Here is a 27,782-nt window from a genome sequence, read left to right on the forward strand (position 1 = left end):
AGACACGGGTTGACTACCTGAGGTGTAAACAAACAGAGGCTAAGCCGTTGCATAACTTTTAAAATACCGTATATACTCGAGTATAAGTCGACCCGAATATAAGCCGAGATACCTAATTTTACCACATAAAAATGGGAAAAATGACTGACTCGAGTATAAGCCTAGGGTGGGAAATGTACGGTGCCAGGGGTGTTCATGCTCAGGGTGTCATGCTCGTTGCCAGGGGTTTCATGCGGTAGGTGTTATGCTTGTTGCCAGGGGGTAATGCTTGTTGCTAGGGTTGTGCCCCCAGTGCCACATATACCCCCAGTAACAGATATCCCCCCACAGTGCCAGATAAAAACATGCTGCCGTTGCTTTGCCCCCAGTAGTTATGCCCCTTCTTTGCCCCCAGTAGTTGTGCCCCTCTTTCTTTGCCCCCAGTAGTTGTGCCCCCTTTCATTGCCCCCAGTAGTTGTGCCCCCTTTCATTGCCCCCAGTAGTTGTGCCTCCTTCTTTCTTTGCCCCCTGTTGCAGTGCCCCCTTCTTTCTTTGCCCCCTGTTGCAGTGCCCCCTTCTTTCTTTGCCCCCTGTTGCAGTGCCCCCGTCGCCGCTTACAAACACACACAAAAACAATACTTACCACTGCCCCGCTCCTGCTTCCCGACCGCTTCTTCTGCTGCTGCTCTGCTCCGCTCCGTCCGTCCGCTCGCTCCATCCGGCCGCACGCTCCGTCCGGCCGCCGCTCTGTGCGGCCGCCCGCTCCCCGGCACCCGATCATCTCTATGGGAGAGACGTCATGACGTCTCTCCCATAGCAACGCGCACAGACACTAGAGGTCAATAATGACCTCTAGTGTCTGTCCTGGAGCCGGCTGCAGCGGACGCCCACACAGCCCACGGCGTCTGCTGCAGCCATTGACTCGAGTATAAGCCGAGGGGGGCTTTTTCAGCACAGAAAAATGTGCTGAAAAAGTCGGCTTATACTCGAGTATATACGGTAATAATTTGATGACCACTAATTTGACGACCACATAGTTCAAGCATGTCCAAACTGCGGCCCTCCAGCTGTTGTGAAACTACATATCCCAGCATGCACTGACACAGTTTTGCTGTCAGAGAATGCTAAAGCTGTGTCAGGGCATGCTGGGATGTGTAGTTTCTCAACAGCTGGAGGGCCACAGTTTGGACATGCCTGACATAGTTGCTGTGAATAGTTGTAAGCTTGATTCAGGGCTGTAGAGTCAGAGGCAATTTTGGGTGACACCTGAACTGTTTGAAATGTTCAGACTGCAGCTTTAAGCAGCAGTAGAAACTGCCAGGGCTTGCTCTGTAGTTAAAGTGTGTTAGCAGAGGTCTTAATTAGTATGACAAGTTTTTGTTAGTGTTTCTAAAGGGGGGTACTGACGGGAGAGATGTGTGCTGAGCGATCTTAACACAGACCACTCAGCACACATCTCTCCCCCCTGCTCAGCACAGCGCGATGTGCTAAGCGAGGGGGGGCGCTCACTTCACACAACGGTGAAGTGAGCGACCCGCTAGATTGAGCCTGCATCTAGTCGGATTGCATAGATTTTAAACACTGATCTCTCCGTGTGTACCCCCCCTTAAGTATTAGATTTTTCTTTAGTTTCCTTTGTTCCAGTTAAGTTAAGATAATTAAATGTGTAGATTGCTAAATTTATTTTATTGGAAATTGTAATAAAAGAAATAGATTTTAGGTTTAATCAGTCTAAAAGGGGGTACACACGGAGAGATCCGTGCTTAAATCTAAGCAATCTAATTGCTTAGAACTTAAGCATGGATCTGTTGTGTGTATTCCCCTCAGCGATAGGGCCACGCATTGCTATCGCTGGTGCTAGCTTGAGCCTGCATGCATGCGTAATCTAGCAGGTTGCTCACTTCAGTGCTGTGTGAAATTGTGCTACCATGTGGCCAAAATGACAGTTGCTTCTATCTCCTGGAACTTGTGTTATTGGTCACCTCATATTTTCCAACATTCTTTCCAAGGTAAGGATTATTGTACTTTTAGGGTTCAATTCGATTAGGAATGAGGGGGGCGGCCCGATCTGGCAGAACTTTTTGCTTTTTGATTGGAAAAAAAAATAAAAATGTAGTGTTAGAGGGGGTTTCCGTAAAGAAAGCAAAGTTAATTGTTTTGACTAATACACAAGAAACCTACAGACTTACTGCGTATTTCATTGAGTGTTAAGGCATTGGGGGTCATTCAGACCTGATTGCTCGCTAGCTGGTTTTTGCAGTCCTGACTTCGCATAGGCGCCGCCCACCGGGGAGTGTATTTTAGCTGTGCAAGTGTGCGATCGTATGTGCAGCCGAGTGGTACAAATATTTTTTTTCCCCTGCAAACGCTTGGACATGCCTGCTTTTCCCAACCACTCCCTGAAAACGGTGGGTTTGCCACCCACAAACACCTTCTTCCTGTCAATCTCTATGCGATCGGTTGTGCGAATGGATTTTTCGTAAAGCCCATCGCACAGCAACGATCCGCTTTGTACCCGTGCGATGCACCTGCGCATTGCGGTGCATGCGCAGTTCTGACCTGATCGCAGCGCTGCAAAAACGCTAGCGAGCGATTAGGTCTGAATGACCCCAAATGTTTCACAGTTATTTATTATTGTAGGTTATAGTGCAGTTAATTGATATATGAAAGAAATTATTTAATTTTTGCTTTTAGCTGAGAACTTTCTGCCATTTTCTGTAATTTTTAGAACTCTGGTTTATGTTGTTATAGTTGAAAAATGTGTTTGAATACATGACTGTATGCATGCATGCCCAATTTGAAATTGTTTTTTAATTCTCACAGCATTCAAGATGACTACCACGAACAGAGTTGTCTAGACAGAAACAGCCCTCAGTGATTAAGCATAAGCAGTGTTTGTTCAGGTGAATTTTACAGTGTAATTATTTGCTTATATGGGAGTTTGACTATTGAAAAGCCGTGTTTTCAGATGGTTTTTATCTCCGTGTGTCTGGGGCATGGTTTTCCTCCTATTGATTCTCATGATCTGCGGTCTATGATAAAAGGCTTACTTAAATGACACTGGAGACAGCTGTCTATCTCCCCAGAACATATCAGTATTTGTTTAATGGCGCCAGAACCCCCCCCCCCCCCACCCTTCTTTAAAACTGTCACCGAATATTGGTAGGATTTGTTAAATGCAGTATGCAGTGAAGGGCAAATTTTAGTTTTTGGAGACCGTTTATAAAAGTCACCAATAACAGACATAGGCTTTGCACATTTATGCTGGTCCTGTATGCAATGTGGTAACCAAAACTAAAATTTTGTATACTACTTTAGGAACGCATGTTGCTAGTATCTTTTGTAATAATTCTGTAAGGTGTGCCCCACTCATCTAATGACTCCCACTGCTAGGGTGTTGGGACAGAAGAGGAGGACCTGGCTGACCCCCAGGAAGAGGCTAGGATCGTAGGGATAGGGAAGTGTTTGTGTGTAGGGTGGGAGGAGTGATGGTACAAGCAGGGTAAAGTGGGGAGCAGAATGAGGTGTCTCGTCTTGGGGCCCTTTAGTAGTATATACATATTGTATATGTGTTTGGTTCATTGCAGTTAGTTTGAACAAGTGAGTCAAGGTGTCAATGGGAATTTTTTTTTTTATTTTTTTTAAATCTCCTATATTGAATTTCTGTGCAATCATATACATTTGAGGCATGCACATAAATCAGGTAATTTTTAAACAAACAAAATGCTAACTTTAACAGCATATACTGGGGCAGATGTATTAACCTAGAGAAGTCATAAGGAAGTGATAAACCAGTGCTAAGTGCAAGGTGATAAAGGCACCAGCCAATCAGATCCAATATGTAAATGAACAGTTAGGAGCTGATTGGCTGGTGCGTTTATCACCTTGCACTTACCACTGGTTTATCACTTCCTTATGCCATCTCCAGGCTTAATACATCTGCCCCACTATGCTTTATTATATATTGAGTTAAATATAAATTGTACAGACCCTGTATTTGTTTCTGTGAAATATTAGTTACCCTCTTGCAGTGTGTCCTGTTCACTCTTTATCCTAATGGTTTGCAGATGATTCGTTACGTCCTTAGAGACCTGTAGATCATTGTCTTGTTCATGGTGCCTTTTTCTAGATTAATATTTATATTTTATGGACATCTTATAGTTGCAATCCAAGAATAGTCCCAAAGTTGGTTTCATTTTACCTTCGGATTCTTCCTAAATCTGGCTACTTGTTGTAGTCTTGGTTTATTGTTTTTAGCTAAAATGGGTTCTACAGTATGTGCTCCTAAACTAAACTTATGCCCATTACAAATATAAAGGGATCTGCTAAAGTATTGTCCGGTCAGTAAGAGGTAATGTGTGAGGAAGTTCTACCGTGATTTTATAGGGGCACAGGGAGGTATTCTGGGCGGCGGATTGTCTCTTGCATGAACACTATAGGCACTGAAGTGTGCAAGGTGATTTGTATGACATGGTATTGATGCATTCAGGAATGTTATGGGTAGTCTCACAGGAGGAGTCATTTCACAGACTGAGCACAAATTATTTTACAGTGTAAATCTTAAAGATCTCCAGCTAAATCTTATTGCATGCAGCTAGCTCGCTGCGCTAACATTAAACCCTGTTTTATATTTGAGCCAACACCCACGGGATACACACAAGTTTGTGTATTTTTATTCTTTATCCAAACCATGGGTCAGCCGCAAGACTATTACTCTGTAGTTTTTATTCATTATTTTTCCTGTTGATTTAGTCTGGTAATTTTATTTTTGTTGAGATTAGGCACATTGTTTATGGATATTCTAGTCTGCCTGATGATAAGGATGGTGTAACTGAGATTGCTTGTCTTAACAAGGAAATACTGTACTGATAGGCAGTAAATGGCGCTCTGCACCGTCTCGGTAACCTATAGAACAATGCTGTGTTCATTAGCTATGACAGACTGTCAGACTTTGTGCCAAGTGTGGGAAACAACAGCTGCAGAAGAACAGCAAGATATAGGGGTATATGCAATTGCGGTCGAATTCACGAAAATGTCGAAAAACGGGGCATTTTCGACACAAAAAAAAAAATCGACAATGCAATACAGTACTTTTCAGATTCGACTTTTTGCAATTCGACATTTTGAAAATTCAACATGTCTGCAGTGGTAAAAATGCGGCAATTCGACAAAAGTATATTCAATTGAAGAATGTCGATTCGACTTTAGTGCTTTTCGACAGTAATATCGTCAATTTCCTTCCGCCTCACTTTGCTGGCGGAATCTAATAAAAAAAATTTAAAACATGTTTTTTTTTTTAGTTTTTTTTTTTATTGCTAATAGCATATCTATTTATATTAGAAGGGATTATGTACTTGGTTTGTCTATTAGAGGGACACAAGTATTATTTATATATTTTTTAAAAGAATATATATTTTTTTTAACTGACTAAAATAGAGAGAGCATGGTTTTTAGTGGGAATGGGTTAAAATCAAGAAAAAAAAAATGCGCGGGGTCCCCCTTCCTAAGCATAACCAGCCTCTAGCTCTTCGAGCTGGTCCTGGTTGTAAAAATACGGGGAAAAAACGGACAGGGGATCCCCCATATTTTTAGAGCCAGCACCGGGCTCTGCGTCTGGTCCTGGTGCAAAAAATACGGGGGACAAAAAGCATAGGGGTCCCCCGTATTTTTTGTACCAGCACCGGGCTCCACTAGCTGGGGAGATAATGCCACAGCCGGGGGACACTTTTATACCGGTCCCTGCGGCCGTGGCATTAAATCCCCAACTAGTCACCCCTGGCCGGGGTACCCTGGAGGAGTGGGGACCCCTTAAATCAAGGGGTCCCCCCCTCCAGCCACCCAAGGGCCAGGGGTGAAGCCCGAGGCTGTCTCCCCCCCCCATCCAAGGGCTGCGGATGGGGGGCTGATAGCCTTGAGTAAAATGAAAGAATATTGTTTTTTTGCATTAGAACTACAAGTCCCAGCAAGCCTCCCCCGCAAGCTGGTACTTGGAGAACCACAAGTACCAGCATGCGGGGGGGAAACGGGCCCGCTGGTACCTGTAGTTCTTCTGCAAAAAACATACCCAAATAAAAACAGGACACGCACACCTTGACAAGTACAACTTTATTACACACATGCCGACACACACATACTTACCTATGTTCACACGCCGACCTCTGTCCACTTGTCCAAGTAGAATCCGGGGTACCTGATAATAAAATTATACTCCCCTAAATTCAGTGTCCTGTTATTATTTGTAATCCTCGTACTTGGCAAAAAAAAAAAACGCATACCCGATCCACACGGACTGAAAGGGGTCCCATGTTTACACATGGGACCCCTTTCCCCGAATGCTATGACCCCCCGTGACTCCTGTCACTGAGGGTCCCTTCAGGCAATCAGGGAGCGCCACGTCAGCCGCTGACCGCGAGTAACCTCACCGCTGACCGCAAAGTTCCAACCATTGAATATAATGGAGGGGCTGTGCGATGCGCTGTCTGACAGTTCAGACGCGCATAGCCAATCAGGAGAGTGCCACGACGTGGCGCTCCCTGATTGGCTGAAGGGACCCTCTGTGAGAGGAGTCACGGGGGGTCACAGCATTCAGGGAAAGGGGTCGGATTGTGTCGAATTTTAAAACGGGCGAAAAAAAGCAGCAATTCGGCCGGAATTGCATATATACCCAAAATGTGCTATATGTTCTATAACGTATATGTCTTAACCTATATCTTGCAGTTACTACTCCTTTTGTCTACACTGGTAATTTAGCCTTGCTCGGCGTATCTAAGTAAACTGAAGATCCACTATACCTAATATTCAAGTGGCCTTATGTGAAAGCGCCTTCTCAAATTTGCATGTTAACAATCTGAAGAACGTAGTTATGGCTAGATTCTTGTTCATACGCAGTGCAGGCTTCCTATTAGAAATGGGCTGTAGTTTCAGTTTATAGTCCTAACGGCCAGTTAAATTAGCGTCCATATGCTGCAGAGCATATCTGCCAATTATTGTAGGCTCAACAACTCTTTGGCCTATCTACCTCTATGGGGTACAAGGAGACAGAGACAGGCACATCTTGTACAGCTAAGTATGTAACTATTGCATCTAGGCAGCACAGAAAGTGTAATGGTTAGCATTACTGCCTCACAGCACTGTGGTCATGGGTTCGATTCCCACTATGGCCCTAACTGTGTGGAGTTTGTATATTTTCCCCGTGCTTGCGTGGGTTTCCTCTGGGTACTCCGGTTTCCTCCCACAATCCAAAAATAAACGGCTAGGTTAATTGGTTCCCAACAAAATTAACCCTAGAGTGGATATAGATTGTAAGCTCCACTGAGGTAGGGACTGATGTGAATGGCTGAATATTCTCTGTAAAAGTGCTGCAGAATATGTGTGCGCTATATAAGTAACTGGTAATAATACTAATAATAATTTGCTACAAGTCGTCATCATCATCATCAGTGCTGTTGTAAATAATATGCCTCTTAACAGTGATATACTGTAGTTACTCATATGCTGGTCCAAAGAAGATACATTCTTGTAAGCACGCATTTCTTAACTCTAATATGAGAGTGCCCCTTACACACACCATATCTGCCTCTGGTTGGAGGTGTAGCAAATGCATAATTTATAAATGTTATACCCTTTCAGACTTTACGCCCCAGCAAATGCACACTGCTTCAACCTGGGATTTTTATCCTGGGTTCAACTCCAGGTTTTTACTTGCAGACCACTTTTCACACTACACCTCAGAGACCCCTTTCTGATATACCGTAAGCCGGGTCTGCATCTTTTTAAAAAAAAAAAAATGTTTTCCATTTTTTAGTAATGTCAAGGACAAGGGTTTTTTTTTTTTTTTTTTTGTTTTTTTTTTTGGTTCTAGCATGTTTTATTGAAAAAACTTTTCCTTAACATTTAGTAGAGGCACCTGTTTCATGAATGTAGAATTATATAGATAGAGATATAGATAGACATAGGTAGATTTGTATATAATCTATTTCTTTAGAATGTAAGCTCTCACGAATAGGGTACTCTTCCCTTATGTGCTTATCCTTTTCTTACTTTAATCTTCGACTGCACCAAATCCTGCGGTTTTCTGCCACCTTGATACTTATTCCAGTGTCATCTGCTAATGTAGCTATGTTTTTTATTTGGGTGGTCTTCAGTATGCCAGCTGTCGGGATCCCGGCGCACAGTATACCGGCGCCGGAATCCCGACAGCCGGCATACCGACACTTATTCTCCCTCGTGGGGGTCCACGACCCCCCTGGAGGGAGAATAAAATAGCGTGGCCGCAGCGTGGCGAGCGCAGCGAGCCCGCAAGGTGCTCATTTGCGCTCGCCACACTGTCGGTAAGCCGGCGGTCGGGCTCCCGGGGCCGGTATGCTGGTCGCCGGGAGCCCGACCGCCACCATACCACACCCGTTTTATTTACCCTGTACTTGTCCTATATTGTCCCCAACTGTAAAGGTGGGTACACACTGGCCGATATATCGTCCGTTCTCTTGAACGGCCGATATATGGCGGGTCCGTTGGCCAGTGTACCGGCGATACGTCTGTGAACGGAGTTCACAGACGTATCGCGTCGGCCACGCAGCACAGCCGACGGGCAATATATCTACCGATATATTGGCGCGTCGCTGTGTGTGTACGGGCGGTCGGCTGACCGCCCGTACACATGCTGGGGCATCCGGCGGTGATTGACAGCTGAACTGGGCAGGCGTGTGTACATGCCTGCCCAGTTCATGACGTCGGTCCCCGACGGATCGGGCAGTGTGTATTCACAGCACACTGCCCGATCCGTCTATAGATATATCTGCCGATCAATTGATCGGCAGATATATCTACCAGTGTGTACCCACCTTGAGTCACGGTTTTCCTGCTTTCATTATTTATGTACTGAGTAATTGGGCGCTGCAGAACCTTTGTGATGCCATATAAATAAAGTATAACATATTCTATCTATATCGAGTATATCAAAATGTAAAATTCACACACCAAAAAATATAATTTTATATTTAACTTCTTATGTGTGTTTTTGGCACCTGATCTCTCCCGTCTGCTGCTAAGGTCATCAGAATCCACCTCAGGCAGCCCCCAACAGCCAGTCTGCAGCATTTTAGAATGGGTTGCAAGTTCCGAGAAAAAAACTCTTGTAGATTGGTGGGGTGAAGACCCGGGACTGTCAATTGGGGCCGGTACCTTTCAGACATACTCCCGACCTGGGTCATTAGGCTGTGCCCCGGTAAATTCCCAGGCTTCTTGATATGTCTGAATGGGGTATTAGTTAGCTGAGTGAGACTTGATTGCATCAATTGTTCTGCTACAAAATTAGAATGGTAGATATTTTTTCTATGCAATTTCTAATATTGTACATTTCTCCGGCTGGGTCCACAGGTTATCCACAGGATAACATTGGGATATGCTGGAGCGACAGCGGAAATGGCACTAAACGGTCACGAGCTTTCTGGCCTCTCAGGATGCATCGGGGCTTCTCCATATAATCCCGCCCACTGACTCAGTCAAATCAGTTTTTTGTTTGGTGCGGCTGGAGCCGGACCATGGTCACAGGGCTGAAGCTTTTATTTTATTTTTATAGTCTTACTATGTTTTTTTTTTTTTTTGAGTGACTTTTCTTAACAGCGTCTTAAACGCATACTAGAAAGAGTTGCTCCAACAACTTGCCACCGGGTTGCAACAACGCTTACCTTCGCGGTATAGTGCTGTCTCTATGGGCGTCTGTGTCGGATGATTTTAGCAGGTCCAGCAGACGTAACCAGGCTGTGGCCGGAGCATGGGGAGAAGGTAAGTCAATCGGTTTCCTCTTACTAGGGGGTCTGGACACAGCTTCACTGTATTGGAGGAGACTACAAACAGTGGTTGATGCGCCGCCACTCTTAAGTGCAACAGCGCTATGCTTTAGGGATCATAGGCGCCAGGACTAGGTGAGGCCGCGATCCTTAGAGTTTAAGTCAACGGGGGCAGTTAGACGCTCTCCTGGCCGCCCCTCCCCCAAGTTCATGACCATTTTCCGTGCGTCTCCCGTCCATGAACTAATGACCTCATTTCCGACTCAGACGCTACCACGAGGGTACTTGGTCGCAGCTTAGACGCTGCGATGGTGTACACTAGACTTTCCGCCTAGACCCGGTTGCAGACAGGAGCGTCTGCATACATTTATCTTTCACTGAGCGTCTGTGTCCATTAAAGAGCGTCTGTGTCTCTCATCAGTCATCAAGAGCGGCAGTGTACACTAGTAGCGTCTGAATCCACTCAGCGTATTGATGGATATGGAAGTGGGGCGAGTCTCCCTATATCCCACTCTATGAAGAAATGGGTTATACAGTACTAAAAATTCTCTCTACGTGTTAGTATGAATTGTTAATTTTTGGTACATATTGCATATGAGGCCTGTATATTACTGTTTTCTGCATGATATGTCTGAAAAAGCTGGTTAAAAACAGAAATACAATTGTCCCATTTTACTTGTTAGTAATTTTTATGGTTGATTGTATTCTCATATGACAATGTCTAATATTTTAATATGTCAGTGACTGCTAGTATGTGTGCTGACTCTTATGTGTTGTCAGTTCTGTTCTGAACCTCAATTCAGGTGCACGGTTGTGGTCAGAATGATATATATATATATATATATATATATATATAATATATATATATATATATTTTTATATATATATATTTTTTTTATTTTTTTCAGTCACAAATTGTGTAGTCCTAAAAACAAATTATTACCATGTCTGTGAGCAGCAAAAGTGACGAGGAGGAATTGGTTCAACAACCAGTAGAGCCACCATGGAATATGTTTGCGCAGACTTTGTCTTCAATAGCAGACAGATTAACTCCTGTAGTTCCATCTCAGGGAATTGGTTACACTATTAACCCATACATGCAGCTCCCTCCTTATGGTTTGGTTCCAGTAGCCTCTACAAGTAACCAGGCTATTAACCAGGGTAAAGGTAAGACTAAAGTAGAGCACTGTCTCATCAATGTTACCTCAGGTTTGCCATCCTCCAGCAACATTTTCAGTTCCAAGCCTTGCCCTTCGGGCTAGCAACAGCACCCGGGGTGTTTACCAAAATTATGGCGGTTATGGCAGCTTATCTCCGCAAGCAGGGGATAAGAATATTTCCATGCCTCGACGACCTTTTAATCCTAGCACATTCGCAAGAATTACTTTTGAGCCATCTTCGACAGACAGTAGTTTGTCTACAAAGACACAGGTGGCTCATAAACTGGGAAAAGTCGTCTCTGAATCCGTCACAGCTGATGGTTCATTTGGGGGCCATATTGGATTCAGGTCTACAAAGAATTTTCTTACCAGGGAAAAAGATAGCCAAGGTGCAGGTCATGACTCAAGAGGCGTTGCACTCTCAGACAATGTCAGTCCATGCAGCAATGCGACTGTTGGGTCTGATGGTGTCAACCTTCGACATGGTGGAATATGCACAATTCCACTCCAGACCACTACAGCACCTTATTCTAACCAAATGGAACAGAAATCATCTGACAATAAAAAAACAGATGATAAAGTTTCCGGTAAATGTAAAAAGGTCTCTAGCTTGGTGGCTACAGAGGGACCATTTAAACAAGGAGAGACCCTTTTGGAAAAAAGAACGGCAAGTCTTAACAACAGATGCCAGTCTTCAAGGCTGGGGAGCGGTGCTCGAAAGCCTTTGGTTCCAGGGAAAATGGACCATAAGGGAAAGTTGCCTGCCAATAAATCTGTTGGAAATAAGGGCCATTTATATGGCTCTAGTTCAGGCAAAGGACAGTCTGCAAGGAAGACCAGTCCAGATTCGCTCAGACAATGCAACAGCGGTAGCGTACCTCAATCATCAAGAACTCGCAGCAAAAGATTGTCAAAGTCGAAAAATATTGAAGTACACACAGCACGTATAAACTGCACACACATGCCCACTGCGTGTGCACTTGTTCCGCCGTGCGTGCACATATCCGCAATTTGCGTATGGTCGCTCCCGCGGTCCTGCACGTGGTATGGGTATTTACGACGGAGTTTGTGAACGCATGGAGAGCTATCAAAACATTACATATTTAATCCAAATAGTGCACATTGTACACATAGTCCCCCTGCACCACATCAGAAAGTATCAACAGTTTAAATGATTCCAGGACAAAGGGATTCACCTTTACAGGATAAGAGGGGACAGACTAAGGTTATAAGGTGGTGTTTGGTATCCAGCTGTAGGGTATTTTAAGGGTAACATTCCGGTGTTGGTTTGCGGAAGATAGCATGTTCCTGCGGATAGTTAGGTGCAGAATATAGATGTAAACTGTATTTACTGTATATTATGTATGCGGCGGGAATCCAGAGGAGACCACCCACAAGAGCAGTTGGGAAAGACATCGCCTACTTTTTCAAATCAACCTATGACCTCTCCTGTACTGTAAAAGTGCATTCCTGTGTCCAATGGACAACGGGATTACAGTATCCATTGTATTGCTTTTGGAAGACTTGTATAAATAAAGCCTGCTGCAGCCCGGCCTGACACAAGACTCTCAACGTTATCAACCTGATAGCGGAGGACCGGACCGGGAGGCGCATGCGAATATTCTCACGTATGTACATTGACTGTAGCCATTTACTCTGTTGTATTGTAGTGCATAATTTGTATTGTTAACCCCCTTTCAGAAATATTACTCTGTGGTGTCGGAACCCAGTGATTAACTACAAATTGGTGTTATGTTTTCCTTTTCCTGCTAAGGTTTAAGAGTGTATTAGTAATGCATCGCATTGCTGTATAAGGTTTAAAGTGAATCTCTGGGTGCGTGCGCACTGTGTGTACTTTGTACCCCCAGCGCGGCGTTTGTACGCGAAGTCCGTACAGTGATACAGGACTCCGTACGCAATCAGTGTATAAAGTACAGAGCGTGTGTATTAAGTATAGCGGCCGCAGCGGCTAAAGGTTTAAAGTGTATTTAAGGTGTGTTTAAGGTATAGCTTTATGTTTTTTAAGATAAAATCGACATTATCAATATTGATGGAGGAAGTAACTCCCATATTAAAGTGGGCAGAGCTCCATCTTCCAGCATTGTCAGCAGTGTTTGTTCAAGGTGTACTGAACTGGGAAGCGGATTTTCTCAGTCGACACACCATTCAGGAAACCGAATGGGCATTACACCCAGAAGTGTTTCAGACTATAGTGAACAGATGGGGTCTGCCAGAGATAGATCTCATGGCGTCTCGTCTAAACAACAAAGTTCTGAGGTACGGATCAAGAACAAAGGATCCCGGAGCGATCCTTGTAGACACACTGTCAGTAAAATGGAAATTTCATCTGGCATATCTGTTCCTTCCAATATCTCTGTTACCCAGAGTAGTGAGGAAAATAAAGCAAGCAAAGGGAGCCATAATTCTAATAACTCCAGCTTGCCCAAGAAGGCATTGGTACACAGATCTACTAAGGATGTCTGTGGAAGCACCAATATTGCTCCCCCAACGTCCAGATCTGCTAATGCAGGGTCCTTGTTGTCACAGCCATCTGGATCGTCTGTCTTTGACGGCGTGGCTGTTGAAACCTCTAGCCTAGAGGCTAGAGGATTTTCAAAACAAGTAATTCAAACCTATGCTTAGAGCAAGAAAACCTTTGTCAGCTCGTATTTATAATCGAATATGGCAAGCCTATATTCATTGGTGTTGTGAAAAATGTTTGAATCCAAGATCTTTTAAAGTATCCAGGATTTTGGATTTTCTTCAAGCAGGATTGGATAAGGGATTGAAAGTAGCTTCCTTGAGAGTTCAAGTATCGGCATTAACTGTATGGTTTCAGAGAAAGATTGCTGACTTACAGGATGTGCGTACTTTCAGGGAATTGTACATATTCAACCTCCATTTGTTCTTCCTGTAGAAGAGTGTCAGATTTAGGAGCACTGTCATGTAAGTCTCCTTTCCTAAGTTTTTTTTTCCAGATAACCAGATCTAGTTCTGAGAACTGCCTTATCTTCCGAAGGTGGTTTCAAAATTTCACCTTAACGAAGAGATTGTAGTCCCAGCTTTTCAAGTATCGGGACTTACTGCGGGAGAAGCGTCGCTGGACGTGGTCCGAGCATTAAGAATCTACATAGATCGTACTAGTGCCATCAGAAACAGATTCTCTCTTCATCCTCTATGGATTTCATAGAAGAGGATGGCCTGCTAGTAAACAGACGCTGGCAAGATGGCTCCGAATGACAATTTCAGAAGCTTATTCTCGTGCTGATCTCCCTACTCCGGCTAATGTCTCTGCTCACTCTACACATAAGGTAGGTCCTTCATGGGCAGCACAACAGGGTGCTTCAGCAGAACAAATTTGTAAGGCAGCCACATGGTCTTCCATTAACACTTTCATTAGACATTATGCCTTGGATACTTTTTGCATCTCATGACGCTGAATTCGGGCGAAAGGTTCTCCTGTCTAATCAGGAGCGTCCCCACCACTAAAACTGGCTTTGGGAATCCCAATGTTATCCTGTGGATAACCTGTGGACCCAGCCGGAGAAATATACCGTTATGGTAAGAACTTACCGTTGATAACGGGATTTTTCTTATGTCCATAGGTATCCACAGGGGTCCCACCCTGACGCACCTGATTTGAGGATCTTTACAATCACTAAACCCCCTTCCCTCTTGCATGGAAGGGTGTGCATGTGTGTTCTTATCACCTGAATAGGTTTCTACCTGATGCTCCTGCCTAAATTTCTGTGGAAATAACTGATTTGACTGAGTCAGTGGGTGGGATTATATGGAGAAGCCCTGATGCATCCTGGGAGTCCAGAAAGCTCGTGACCGTTTGGTGCCATTTCCGCTGTTGCTCCGGCATATCCCAATGTTATCCTGTGGATACCTGTGGACATAAGAGAAATCACGTTATCAACGGTAAGTTCTTACCATAACGGTATATTTTTGGAAAAATGATTAATGTATAGGCATATTTCTCCATTGTTAGTGGTTCAGTTATTGGAATATATGTGGAGCTGCAGTGGTTTTCTCCAAAACCTTTAGGGGGCAATTAATTTATCACGGGTCCGTGATAACAATTGAATTGCCCCCTAAAGGTGTTGGAGAAGACAGCTGCAGCTCCACATATATTCCAACAATTGAATCGCTAATAACTTAATTTCAGCTTGCTACCCCCAGGGGGTGGTGAGCTGAAATGCGCAAAAAGTTATGCGTTTGGGCGCCCATTCACATCGTGACCATTCATTTAGTTGGGTTTTGCCACTTCAAGCAGCTAAACCCAACTGATATGGGTGTGATAATGGGGGACAATTAAATATCTTATCACAATCTCCTGTTGCATTAGACAGGAGATCGGGCAAAATTAAACAATTGAGTTCATCCCCCCGCCTCCTACAGGTGTGATCCTGAAATAAGATGGCCATGAGTGTTGATTAAACAAAACCAAAGAAATTACAATTTGAGATAAAGCTGCTATAAAAGACTCTTGTTGTGACACTGCTTACCTATACATAAACCAAACCAAACCAAAATGTAAAAAACAAATCTATTGGATATTTAAAAAAATAAATAAAATTGTATGTTAACTATAGCAGTCATGCAAACGATACGATCTAGGTTACAAATTCCTGTTTGAGAATTCGCACCGTTATATGCAAAGGGACTAAAATTATTGTGTATTGTTTGTGTCCAGAAAATGGAACTGCACCCTTTAAAATTTGTTCAACTGCTTAGCCTAGATCAACAGAAACAAACAAACAAACACAGTTAACACCCTAAAGGTTAAAAGCAAATTCTGTGTTGCTAATTTTAAATCGTCACAGCTTAGTTTAAAGTTTGTTGCCTTTTTGAGATTTTGTTTTTGACTTGAATTGTTGCATTTAGTGTCCAAGGGGTATATTCAATTAGGGTCGAAAACTGCCGTCTGTCGAAAAGACGGCAGTTTTCAACTTTTTAAGGTCGAATAGTGATTCGACCTATTCAATCCCATCAGTTTTTATTCGACAAGTCGTGGAATTCGACTTGTCAAATAGTACGTGAATCGGCGGTATAGCTGCCGATACACGTACTTTTGAGTGAAACGGGGCCAAAGTCGACAGGATTTGGCCCCGTTTCCGACCATCTCAGTCCGACATAAAAAAAATGTCAGACTGAGATGTGGGACCCAGAGGAGGGGAGACGGGGGAGAGACGCGGGCATACAGGGGAGAGCAGCCCTACAGCACAGTGCTGCAGCAGGATGTCTCACAGCCGCGTCCACCCGGCTCCAGCAAGTGAGGTCCTGCTTGCTGGAGCCGGGTGGACACTGCTGTGAGGTCTGTCGGCTGTGAGACAACCTCCTGCAGCGCTACTGTAGCACTGCTCTCCTCCGTCTGCCCGCGGCTGTCCCTGCTGGTCTCCCCGCGGCTCCCCCCCCCCCCCCCCTTCCTCTCCTAATCTGGGTCCCTCATCTCAATTCAACTTTTTAAAAGTCGAATTGAGAAGAGATTGAATAGGGGTTGCCGACCCTAATTGAATATACCCCCAAATATCTTCCTATATTGGAGGCGATCGCAGCTGCCCTTGGGACGCGGAAATGCTATATTCATATTCTAAAGCACTAAGGAGACCAAGCTATGTTTCAAACGTTTGTGTTGCTAGGAATATCCCCATGTTTTAGACGCACTAAATTGCACAGGCTCCTGTGTTGCCCTGGTTCCATAGTCTCTTGTATCGAGCATGTTTGGCTTTTTTCAGCTCGATTTTATTTTAATAAGCAGCTGTGCATTTGTTTCGGAGCCAAATCGTGATTAGTTTTTGATGCGGCTTCAACAAAACCTTACAAGAAAAACATGTTTTAAGTTGAGTAATAGTTTTATCCATTGAACAGATTCCAGCTCTCTGAGGGGGAGAGGTAAGATTTATAGCTCCATAGATCCTGATAATAGAGTTCTACTTTTTATTGTGCAGAAAGATATCCCTGTAAGATACGGGTAGTATTGTAGTTCCCCTCTGGCGGCTGTTCTTGAAATTTTCCCACTATGCCGAGGCATAGGATGTATTTTCAGGTTGTTAATGATTATTTCATATGATCCTACAGCTAGGAAAGATTTAGAAATTCTGCTTAAGAAGTATGTTTTTTAAAATATTAAATGTGTAACACATTTTTATTTAAATAAAGGGGTTGCTCACTTATCGCCACTTATTTCTAAAAAAATATACCTGAGCCCCACTCCCCATCCAACTGAAGCTGAAAGTATTTCTGTATAGATAATATAATTTTATGCAGGCACTGCTGGTAGGGCTGTGGGGAACTGGAATGACAGCAAGCAGCTTTGTGAGTAGTGCGGCCTCTGGCTTCAGGTGCAGACGCTCCTTTCTTCGCTGAAGTGGGGCCTTTTTTAGTTTTATTTTTCTGAAAAAATAAAACACAAAGTCTTTGTATTTAGGCATCATACAAATCCAGAAAAATAAGTTTCATTTGCTTTATGTTTTAAACTTCTGCTGCTCTTCCTCTGCTTCAATGGCTTGCCACTATTCATTAGTGTAACCATCTAGCTATATTATCACAAATTAGCTGCTATTACTGAGTAATACCTACATAGCCCAAACCAGACTTAAATGAGAAGGAAATTTTACCCACTCTGATTTATTGGTCTCTTCCACTGAATTTTTGAAATGTTAATAGAATCCAGTTCAACAGTCCCCCTAGTGTACACTGATTCATGAAATCAGGGCTAAGTGCTGACTAACATTCAGTTGTTTTGTGGGTGCCCATCGGCACAATTCAGTGTTGGACGCGTGCGTGCGCCCATTACTATCGGGTTTCACTGCTTTGAGTGATGAAACTCGTGTTTGGCCGCCCTAAGTGCCAACTTACTGCACATTTCAGCTCAACATCTCAGATGGATGTGAACTGAAATGTGTTCCCCCTACTCCTATGGCTATTCGCTTCCAAACGGAGGAACAATTGAATTGCTCAGTTGGGTGCCATCTAGTAGCAGTCGCGGGGAAAACCAATTAAATTCTCCCTATTCAATAACTTCTCATTTGTTAGGGATAAGTCTGTTTTATTATTATTACCAGTTATTTATATAGCGCACACATATTCCGCAGCGCTTTACAGAGAATTGGCCATTCACATCAGTCCCTGCCCCAGTGGAGCTTACAATCTATATTCCCTATCACATGTACACGCACACACATTCACCCTAGGGTTAATTTTGTTGGGAGCAAATTAACCTGCCAGTATATTTTTGGATTGTGGGAGGAAACCGGAGTACCCGGAGGAAACCTACGCAAGTACGGGGAGAATATACAAACTCCACACAGTTAGGGCCATGGTGGGAATTGAACCCATGACCTCAGTGCTGTGAGGCAGTAATGCTAACCATTACACCATCCGTACTGCCATTAGGTGCATTGTAAGACACTATTACTGGGGATTCCCAACAAAACCTATTACCTAAAGGAAAAAGGGGGGAACCTGGATTGCACATCCTATTACTAAAGATATCAAGAGGTGCTATCATGCTAAGGCTTCTAATACTATGCTGGAGGAAGAGAGATGCAGATGCACACTCCTAGCACTAAGAACACTGATAGTAAAAATGTAAATAAACCCTCACAATTAACATGGAGTATAATTGAAGTTCTTAGCACACATTTGCGCAAATATGCGTCCCATGTACCGCGGCCAGGTGACTTCATCACATGGGTCCCTAACATTCCTAATACTATCACATTCTATAAATTTATACAGGACTTACCTCTAAATAGGGCCTTATCAATGTGTGATCTGAAATGCAGGAACCCAGCTAATTAAAATACCTGAGGGTGAATGGGAGGAGTGCCAATACCAGAGGAAGGAAGCCTTGCCTTCCAGTGTACAATATATACACAAATATAGTGGAAAAAGGGGGGAACCTGGATTGCACATCCTATTACTAAAGATATCAAGAGGTGCTATCATGCTGAGGCTTCTAATACTATGCTGGAGGAAGAGAGATGCAGATGCACACTCCTATTACCTGTAAGCACAAATATAAGTAGAGTTTTGCCAAAAAGATTCCGTCATTCTCAACCGTGGTTTGATGGCGTATAGTCTGTCACCAATTCCTAGCAGAAGATGCAGTACTGTGCTGTAAAAAAAATTCTTAAGAGTCCAAAAAACTTTTATTAAGCTACAGATTTTTTTAACAGCAGGGGGGGCAAAATGGAGTTAGAAGTGAGAAACTGTAAGGACAATATAATCCTAAAACGTCTAGCTACAAGTAGTAGTGGGTGAGACATTTATGTTCCCATCACCCTTCGTCCCATCACTGCTACATACACGCTGAAAATGTTTCCTTCTATAAATAGGCAGCAACATATTCTAATTTAGACCTGACCATAACTGCCATGTTCTCGCTGGTGTGTCTGCAGATTGTGAAACAGGGCAACACATATCTAGTCGCTAGGAAATAGTTTCATGACAACTCAGGTGCTATGCATGACTAGACTCATTGACCCAGGCGCCTGATAAAAAGCAGGAAAGAAAAGTGTTTATAGATGCAATTCATTTTTGATATGATCTAAGCAGCCAGTAGTCAGACTGTTTTAATGGGCTTTCAGCTTAAAGGGAAATGAACGCAGTTTGCAAATCTGAGCGTGTATGATTTGTTTTGTAACATTTAGTTGGGGTATATTCTTATAAAAGTGAATATCGGATATGTCTCGGTTATCCATAAGGATTTAGTGTAAGAGGTTTCCTGTAATATGGCTGAAATATAGTAAATATAAATTACTCATGACGTATGCCGTATGTGTAAACTCCTTTAAATGGTAAGCTATGACATAGGGGTCTATTTACTAAGCCTTGGAGGGAGATAAAGTGGACGGAGATAAATTACTAGCCAATCAGCTCCTAACTGCCATTTTTCAAACACAACCTATCTGTCCACTTTATCTCCGTCCACGGCTTAGTAAATAGACCCCTAAATCGCTTAAAGTGGTGCATTCTTCTGCCCTCATTTCAACATTCATTTGGAAAATTTGTGTATTCTTAGCATTGACTCACCAGGCTCTTGTAACAGTCAGTAGATCTGGAGGGTAATAGTTGCAATTAAAGATGGATGTTGTCCTAATGTAACACTTTTAAGAATGCAAATATGAAGAATGTCCTATGTTGACTTTAATTTGTTACATTTGTAAAATATCTGAAATGCACCCAGCGTACACATCAGGTGTGTTTCACGTTTAATGCTGGCACAAAGTCCCAGTATCGATTCGTCGAGGATAGGTTTGAGTGCATTATGCCATCCGAAGTATATAAATACTTAGAAATAATCTATCGATATTTTTAGATGAAAACCTTCTGACCTCCCTAGGCCTTAAAATAACAGGAATGATGCAAGGCGGCTTTGCTTTCCGTTGGTTTTAAAGCTATCCTATTTTATTTCAGGAGGAAGCTAAAATATTGATTAGGAAGACAGATTAGGGTTGCTACGTACGTGGTCCATAATGACGGCCATGTCTAGTGGACAGAGATCAAATTTAAAATAAAATGGACAAGTGGAAAAAGGTGCTGATTCAGACCTGGACACTGCTGCGTTCGCAGGCTGAAGTCCAGTGAAATATGCACACGTGCAGCAGCCACATTGCGCGTGCGCACACAGTGAGATGCAATGGCATCACACTTGTGCGATCACCTCGGCAGGGCGGGAGGGGCGGCGTTGACTCAGCGTTTTTTTTGGGGGGGGGCGCGGTCCGGGCAAAGCAGGCATGTCTGGACCGTTTGCGGGTCGCGACGGCTGCATGATGTCACACGCAACCGCTGCAACCCGAAACATGGCGGGTAGCTGCTGCCTTCGCGGAGGTGGTGGGGGGGGGGGGGGGGTGGATCCGACTTGCAGTGTGGACTTGCCCTGTGCTGAGTGTCCCCGTGCATATCTAAGAATTTGATCGTAGATGTGCGTTTCTTTGCACATCTACGATCAGGTCTGAATTAAAGTTTTTCAGTTGGATAATTATGATGGCCGTAATGTCAAATGAACCATGTGTGTAGGCCTGTATGCTCTGCTTAATATCTAGAATGGGACTTGCCTGTTTTCTTTGTCATTAAGATCATGCCTGTTCACCATAGAAGTAAGTATATGTAAAGTAAATAAATATAAATCTATATAGCCACATTCCCAAAATCTATAAAGGCAAATGCATCTGTGACGAGGAAACTTGTGCAAACCACTTGTATGTGTCATGGCTTTAATGTCTGATCAGTCTGGATATATACAAAGAGGACGTGTGCCAGTGGTTTTACATGAACTTCAAATCTTTTAAAGCTTTGACATTTCACTTTTTCCCTCACTAAAACTGTTGCTTTGATGTGACACTCTGGCAGCCATATCTAACAATCTGATCTATGATTTTGTGGATCAGATCTGTGAGATTGTAAAACATATAGAAATGTAATGAATATTGATGTATCCAAGGCTTTCCTCACCAAGATGATGGGGTGTATTGCTGCTGTTAGAGAGGATGTAGTAGTGGTGTTACTATCATACCCCTTTCACACCGCAGCTTGAACCCAGTAAATTGCCGATTTTTAAGGCTTCCTAAACGGTTCGAGCTGCGATGTGAAAGGGTCACCTTCAATTTACCGTTTTCAAAATACCGGTATTTTGAAACGGTAAAAAAGCAGGGTCCTACCCGTTTCAGACCCGTTTCATTGTGCAGTGTGAAAGGGTCTGAAACTGTATTTGCAAGCCCCAGAAGGTGATAGGCTGTCTCCATGTGTGATGTCACCAGGCAGAAGCAGGAAATAAACATTTAAAATGACAACCACTGTTTTGTATGAGTGAAACGGGTTCAGTGTGAAAGGTACCAAAACGGTAATAAAATGGTAAATATACTGGTTACAACATGCGATGCGAAGGGGGTTTAACTGCTCAGACCCGTTTTTAAGAACCGTTTAAAGAACCATTTCAAAAGCAGGTTTTGCGATGTGAAAGCAGCATCAGTCTACTTGTCTTTACCATTAATTATTTCTCATACGTCCTAGAGGATGCTGGGGATGACATCAAGACCATGGGGTATAGACGGGATCCGCAGGAGACATGGGCACTCTAAAGACTTTTCATTGGGTGTGAACTGGCTCCTCCCTCTGTGCCCCTCCTTCAGACCTCAGTTTTAGAAATATGCCCAGGCAGACTGGATGCATTCTGAGGAGCTCTACTGAGTTTCTCTGAAAAGACTTATGTTAGATTTTTTATTTTCAGGTAGATCTGCTGGCATCAGACTCCCTGCTTCGTGGGACTGAGGGGGCAGAAGCAGAACCAACTTCCTAAAGAGTTTCATGGGTCTGCTTCTGGCTGACAGGACACCATTAGCTCCTGAAGAGTACTGAATGCTAGTCATGTCTAGATGCTCACTCCCATAGCACGCCGTCACCCCCCTCACAGAGTCAGAAGTCAGAAGACAGGTGAGTATAAGAAGAATGATCTTCTATCAAGTAAGTGATGGCAGAGGGGCCGCCCGCATAAGGAATAACAGCATCCTGAAAAATCACATCTTCCACAGATTTTCTCCAGCATGCAGCCTTAGATTCAGACCTATCTAATCTACGGTTAATCATATGCATACGGTCACGTATCTCTTTCACCCATGCAGGCTCTTGGTGTCCCAGTAGCGCCACCATATTACAACTCTGTGTCCCTAAAATGGCTTCCTCCGGGGAGGAACTCCCTGCCTCAGACATGCCTCACACGTGTACAGCACACTCAGACACACTGGGACTTATTTTGGGGACAGACCCACAGTAAAATCTGTCAGAGGGACACAGGATAGGAGCAGCCAGTTCACAATCCCAGCGCCAGTATTTCCTATGAACACAGTATGTCCACAGCCCAACAGTACTTTTAAATAGTAATATACACTATCAAATGCACCACAATCGCTTTGTGCCCCCCCTTAATAGCACCCTGTACTTGTCAGAAGTGGAGGAGAGGACCAGCATGTTCTCTGCAGCCTGAGGAGATGGCGCTGAGTAGTGTGCTGGCTGCCTGAGGAAGAAGCTCCGCCCCCGCAATGGCGCGTCCTTTCACTCATAAAACCACTGTAATATTTATACTGGCGGGGGTAGGGCTGTGCCAGCGGCAACTTATGCCCCCTTTTAGCCAGTTTGAGGTATTTTTCTTGCTGCCCAGGCGGACAATGTAAAAGCAGTCGCATACATAAACAGGCAGGGCGGAACGAAAAGCAGAGCGGCAATGGCAGAGGCGACAAAAATCCTCCGCTGGGCAGAAAAACATCTACAAGTTCTGTCGGCAATATTTATTCCGGGAGTAGACAACTGGGAAGCAGACTTCCTCAGCAGACACTATCTCCATCCAGGAGAGTGGGGCCTCCACCAAGAAGTCTTCGCAGAGGTGACAAGTCTTTGGGGAGTACCTCAAATAGACATGATGGCGTCTCGTCTCAACAAGAAGCTTCAGAGATACTGTTCCAGGTCGAGAGACCCTCAAGCAGTAGCAGTGGATGCACTGGTGACCCAGTGGGTTTTTCAGTTAGTGTATGTCTTCCCTCCACTTACGCTGATCCCAAAAGTACTCAGGATCATAAGAAAAAACAAGGGTTCGAGCAATTTTCATTGCCCCAGACTGGCCAAGGAGGGCTTGGTACCCAGATCTTCAGCAGTTGCTCATAGAAGATCCTCGGCCTCTTCCTCCTTGAGAGGACCTGCTGCAGCAGGGGCCGTGCGTGTACCAAGACTTACCGCTGCTACGTTTGATGGCATGGCTGTTGAGCGCCGTATCCTAGCCAGGAAAGGTATTCCCGAGGAGGTCATCCCCACCCTTATTCAGACCAGAAAGAGAGTAACGTCGAAACATTACCACCGTATTTGGAGAAAATGTGTCTTGGTGTGAATCCAAGAAGGCTCCTACGGAAGAGTTTCACTTAGGACGTTTTCTCCATTTTTTGCAGCATAGTGTGGAGGCGGGCCTCCGATTGGGATAAATTAAGGTCCAGATTTCGGCCTTGTCAGTGTTCTTCCAAAAACAATTGGCCTCTCTTCCAGAGGTTCAGATCTTCGTGAAAGGGGTTCTGCACATCCAACCTCCATTCGTGCCTCCAGTGGCACCATGGGACCTTAACGTGGTATTGCAGTTCCTTCAATCGGATTGGTTTGAGCCTCTACAAAAGATAGAGTTGAAGTTTCTCACTTGGAAAGTGGTGATGCTCTTGGCTTTGGCATCCGCAAGGCGGGTGTCTGAATTGGGGGCCTTGTCTCACAAGAGCCCTTACCTGATCTTCCATGAAGATAGGGCAGAGTTGAGGACTCGTCAACATTTTCTTCCGAAAGTGGTTTCATCTTTCCACATAAACCAACCTATTGTAGTGCCAGTAGTTACTTATACGTTCACTGAGTCAAAGTCTCTAGATGTGGTTAGGGCTTTGAAAATCTATGTTGCTAGAACGGCTCGTATACGGAAAGCAGATGCTCTGTTTGTCCTGTATGCTCACAACAAGATTGGCTGTCCTGCTTCCAAGCAGACTATTGCACGTTGGATTAGAAATACGCTTCAGCAAGCTCATACTACGGCTGGATTGCCGTTACCGACGTCTGTAAACGCCCACTCCACTAGGAGGGTGGGCTCATCCTGGGCGGCTGCCCGGGGGGTCTCTGCATTACAACTTTGCCGAGCAGCTACTTGGTCAGGGTCAAACACATTTGCTAAGTTCTACACCTTGGCCAATGAGGACCTCAAGTTTGGTCAATCGGTGCTGCAGGGTCATCCGCACTCTCCCGCCCATACTGGAGCTTTGGTATAGACCCCATGGTCTTGATGTTGTCTCCAGCATCCTCTAGGACGTATGAGAAAATAGGATTTGAATAACCTACTGGTAAATCCTTTTCTCCTAGTCCGTAGAGGATGCTGGGCGCCCGTCCCAGTGCGTATTTTACCTGCAGTTTAGTTATTAGTTACACAAGTTGTGTTATCTTAGTTTCAGCATGTTGCTGCAATTGGTTCATGCCTGTTGGCGTGTGTTATGTTGAATGCCATGTGTGCGGCATGGTTGAGGGTGTGAGTTTGTAGATATCTCTCCACTAGTTAAGTAATTCTTTCCCTCAAAATGTCAGTCTCCCTGGGCACAGTTCCTACAACTGAGGTCTGGATGAGGGGCATAGAGGGGGGAGCCAGTTCACACCCAATGAAAAGTCTTTAGAGTGCCCATGTCTCCTGCTGATCCAGTCTATACCCCATGGTCTTGATGTCATCCCCAGCATCCTCTACGGACTAGGAGAAAAGGATTTACCCGCAGGTTATCAAAATCCTATTTTTTCACCTTTTGCTATTCTCCTGACACCTGCTTACACGTATGCCATCATTAACGCTGCAGATTTAATTAAAATTTTCGTCTGAAGAAAGTTTATGAATATAATGATCAGTGCCGTAACTAGCCATTTTAGCGCTGTGTGCAAGAAACGACAGTGGCACCCCCCCCCCCCCCCCCCATGTAAGACAGGGGCAGTGCGCGCCAAATTTTTTATAGGGGCGTGGCTTCACAGGGAAGGGGCGTGGCCACAAAATAGCAATTCATACTACGGTGCACAGTAGTCTACATTATTCAAATTACGCTGCACAGTAGCGCCACTACACCAGGTAGAGCCCCTTTTATACATTACAGCAGACAGCGTCCCCCTTTTTTACACATTACGGCAGCCAGTCCCCCTCTTTACACATTGCGGCAGCCAGTCCCCCTTTTTACACATTGCGGCATCCAGTCCCCCTTTTTACACATTGCGGCAGCCAGTCCCCATTTTTACACATTGCGGCAGCCAGGCCTCCTTTTTACACATTGCGGCAGCCAGGACCCCATTTTACACATTACGGCAGCCAGGACCCCATTTTACACATTGCGGCAGCCAGGACCCCATTTTACACATTGCGGCAGCCAGGCCCCCTTTTTACACATTGCGGCAGCCAGGCCCCCTTTTTACACATTACGGCAGCCAGTCCCCATTTTTACACATTGCGGCAGCCAGTCCCCCTTTTTACACATTGCGGCTGCCAGTCCCCATTTTTACACATTGCGGCTGCCAGTCCCCATTTTTACACATTGCGGCAGCCGGGACCCCATTTTACACATTGCGGCATCCAGTCCCCCTTTTTACACATTGCGGCATCCAGTCCCCCTTTTTACACATTGCGGCAGCCAGTCCCCATTTTTACACATTGCGGCAGCCAGTCCCCCTTTTTACACATTGCGGCTGCCAGTCCCCATTTTTACACATTGCGGCAGCCGGGACCCCATTTTACACATTGCGGCAGCCGGGACCCCATTTTACACATTGCGGCAGACGGGACCCCATTGTACACATTGCGGCAGACGAGACCCCATTGTACACATTGCGGCAGACGAGACCCCATTGTACACATTGCGGCAGACGAGACCCCATTTTACACATTGCGGCAGACGAGACCCCATTTTACACATTGCGGCAGACGGGGGGAGAGAGAGAGAGAGAGAGAGAGAGGAGATATACTTACCTTCTCCCCGCTGACAGGCTCCTCGTGCAGCTTCCTCTCGGTGCAGGCTGTGTGAGGTGAGAAGGAGGAGGAGGGAGGGGGAGCAGCAGCAGCGCTATTTGATTGGTAGTAAGCGCCGCTGCAGCATCCCCCTCTCCTCCTGTATTGGTTGCCTGGCGCTGCTGTGGATGCTGGGGAACCGCTTCCCAGCATCCTTAGCAGCGCCGGGCAGCCAATACAGGAGGAGAGGGGGATGCTGCAGCGGCGCTTACTACCAATCAAATAGCGCTGCTGCGGCTCTCTGCTCCCCCTCCCTCCTCCTCCTTCTCTCCGCTGCCCGGCGCTGGTCCTCTTCTCCCTACACAGCGGGGCGCACGGCGCAGACTTCGGCAGCATGTAATGAGTCAATTTGACTCATTACATGCCGCTGGCCGTTGCGCCCTCAGGGCAACTGCGCTGTGTGCCAAGCCCCCTTGGCACACACGTAGTTACGGCCCTGATAATGATAGGAAACATGCTGCATTTCAGCTGCTGTGGAACTATACATCCCAGCATGCCTTGTTTTAATGCTGATGCCCAGATTTATCATGCCTTGTAGAGTGATAAAGTACCAGCCAATCAGCTCCTAACTGCCATGAACTTTATCACCGTCTATTTATCACTCTCCAAGGCTTGATAAATCTGGGCCTGAATGCCCTAACAGCATATCTGCTGGTATGTATAGTTTCACAGTAGCTGGACTGCCTGTTGCCTACCCCTGTGGAAACCCATAGTAACCAATCGGAAATGAGCATTTGCGTACCTATTTTAAGCTTTACAATAAAAGCAAATGTGATTGGGTGTTATGGCTTGGTGTAGATTTGCAGCTTTATCATATTGATGTACCAGAGCACTTTCCCAACACTTTATTTTATCATTCAAACTTGTGTCTATGTTTAAAAAGTACTTTTGTACAGTAAAATGTTAAATTGAGTTAAAAGTAAATATGTCTGTATGCCTTAATTCAGTTTACTTTGCCAGTCATGTATAGTAAATGTAGTAATACACTGCAGATTGCTACTGTGCTGTGAAAACAGAAAAAGTTTCTCAGTAACCGTTGTGGGAACCCTAAAAAAAAAAAAAAAAAAAAAGAGTATAAATGGCTTCACTCAATGTACATTGTTCAGAAACTGAGTGGGTTCAATGCTTATTAATAGTGCTAATTCATGATCTATTATCTCAATCTCCCATATTTATCATAAGATATAACATCACAATTGACTAAAATACATAGGAGTGTATGCAGGCTAATTAAACCGTGGGGCCATACAATTACCCCTGAAAGGCTTGAAGCGGTGGCAGCGGCAGCTATTATCAGAGGAT

The 27,782-nt window shown here is 44.5% G+C and overlaps 1 protein-coding gene and 1 long non-coding RNA gene across 3 annotated transcripts in view; one reads left to right on the plus strand and one right to left on the minus strand.

Moving 5' to 3' along the window:
* The window catches only part of ACVR1 (activin A receptor type 1), a 114,194-nt gene that overhangs the window by 13,291 nt on the left and 73,121 nt on the right, over positions 1-27,782 (plus strand). The window contains exon 2 of one of the 2 annotated variants that reach the window (XM_063933697.1): positions 2,803-2,882. The exons of the other annotated variant lie outside the window; for it this stretch is intronic. The gene's annotated coding sequence lies outside the window, so the exon portion shown is untranslated. The remainder of the gene's footprint in view (positions 1-2,802; positions 2,883-27,782) is intronic. 2 annotated transcript variants of the gene reach the window in all.
* LOC134943456 (uncharacterized) lies at positions 16,505-26,576 on the minus strand. The gene is made up of 4 exons (XR_010181549.1): positions 26,442-26,576; positions 18,942-19,052; positions 17,134-17,326; positions 16,505-17,011 (listed from the first exon to the last, which is right to left on the minus strand). It is a non-coding gene; the product is annotated as an uncharacterized LOC134943456 (long non-coding RNA).

The sequence above is a fragment of the Pseudophryne corroboree genome, chromosome 7 (assembly GCF_028390025.1).
Source record: "Pseudophryne corroboree isolate aPseCor3 chromosome 7, aPseCor3.hap2, whole genome shotgun sequence".
In the NCBI taxonomy this organism is placed as follows: Eukaryota; Metazoa; Chordata; class Amphibia; order Anura; family Myobatrachidae; genus Pseudophryne; species Pseudophryne corroboree.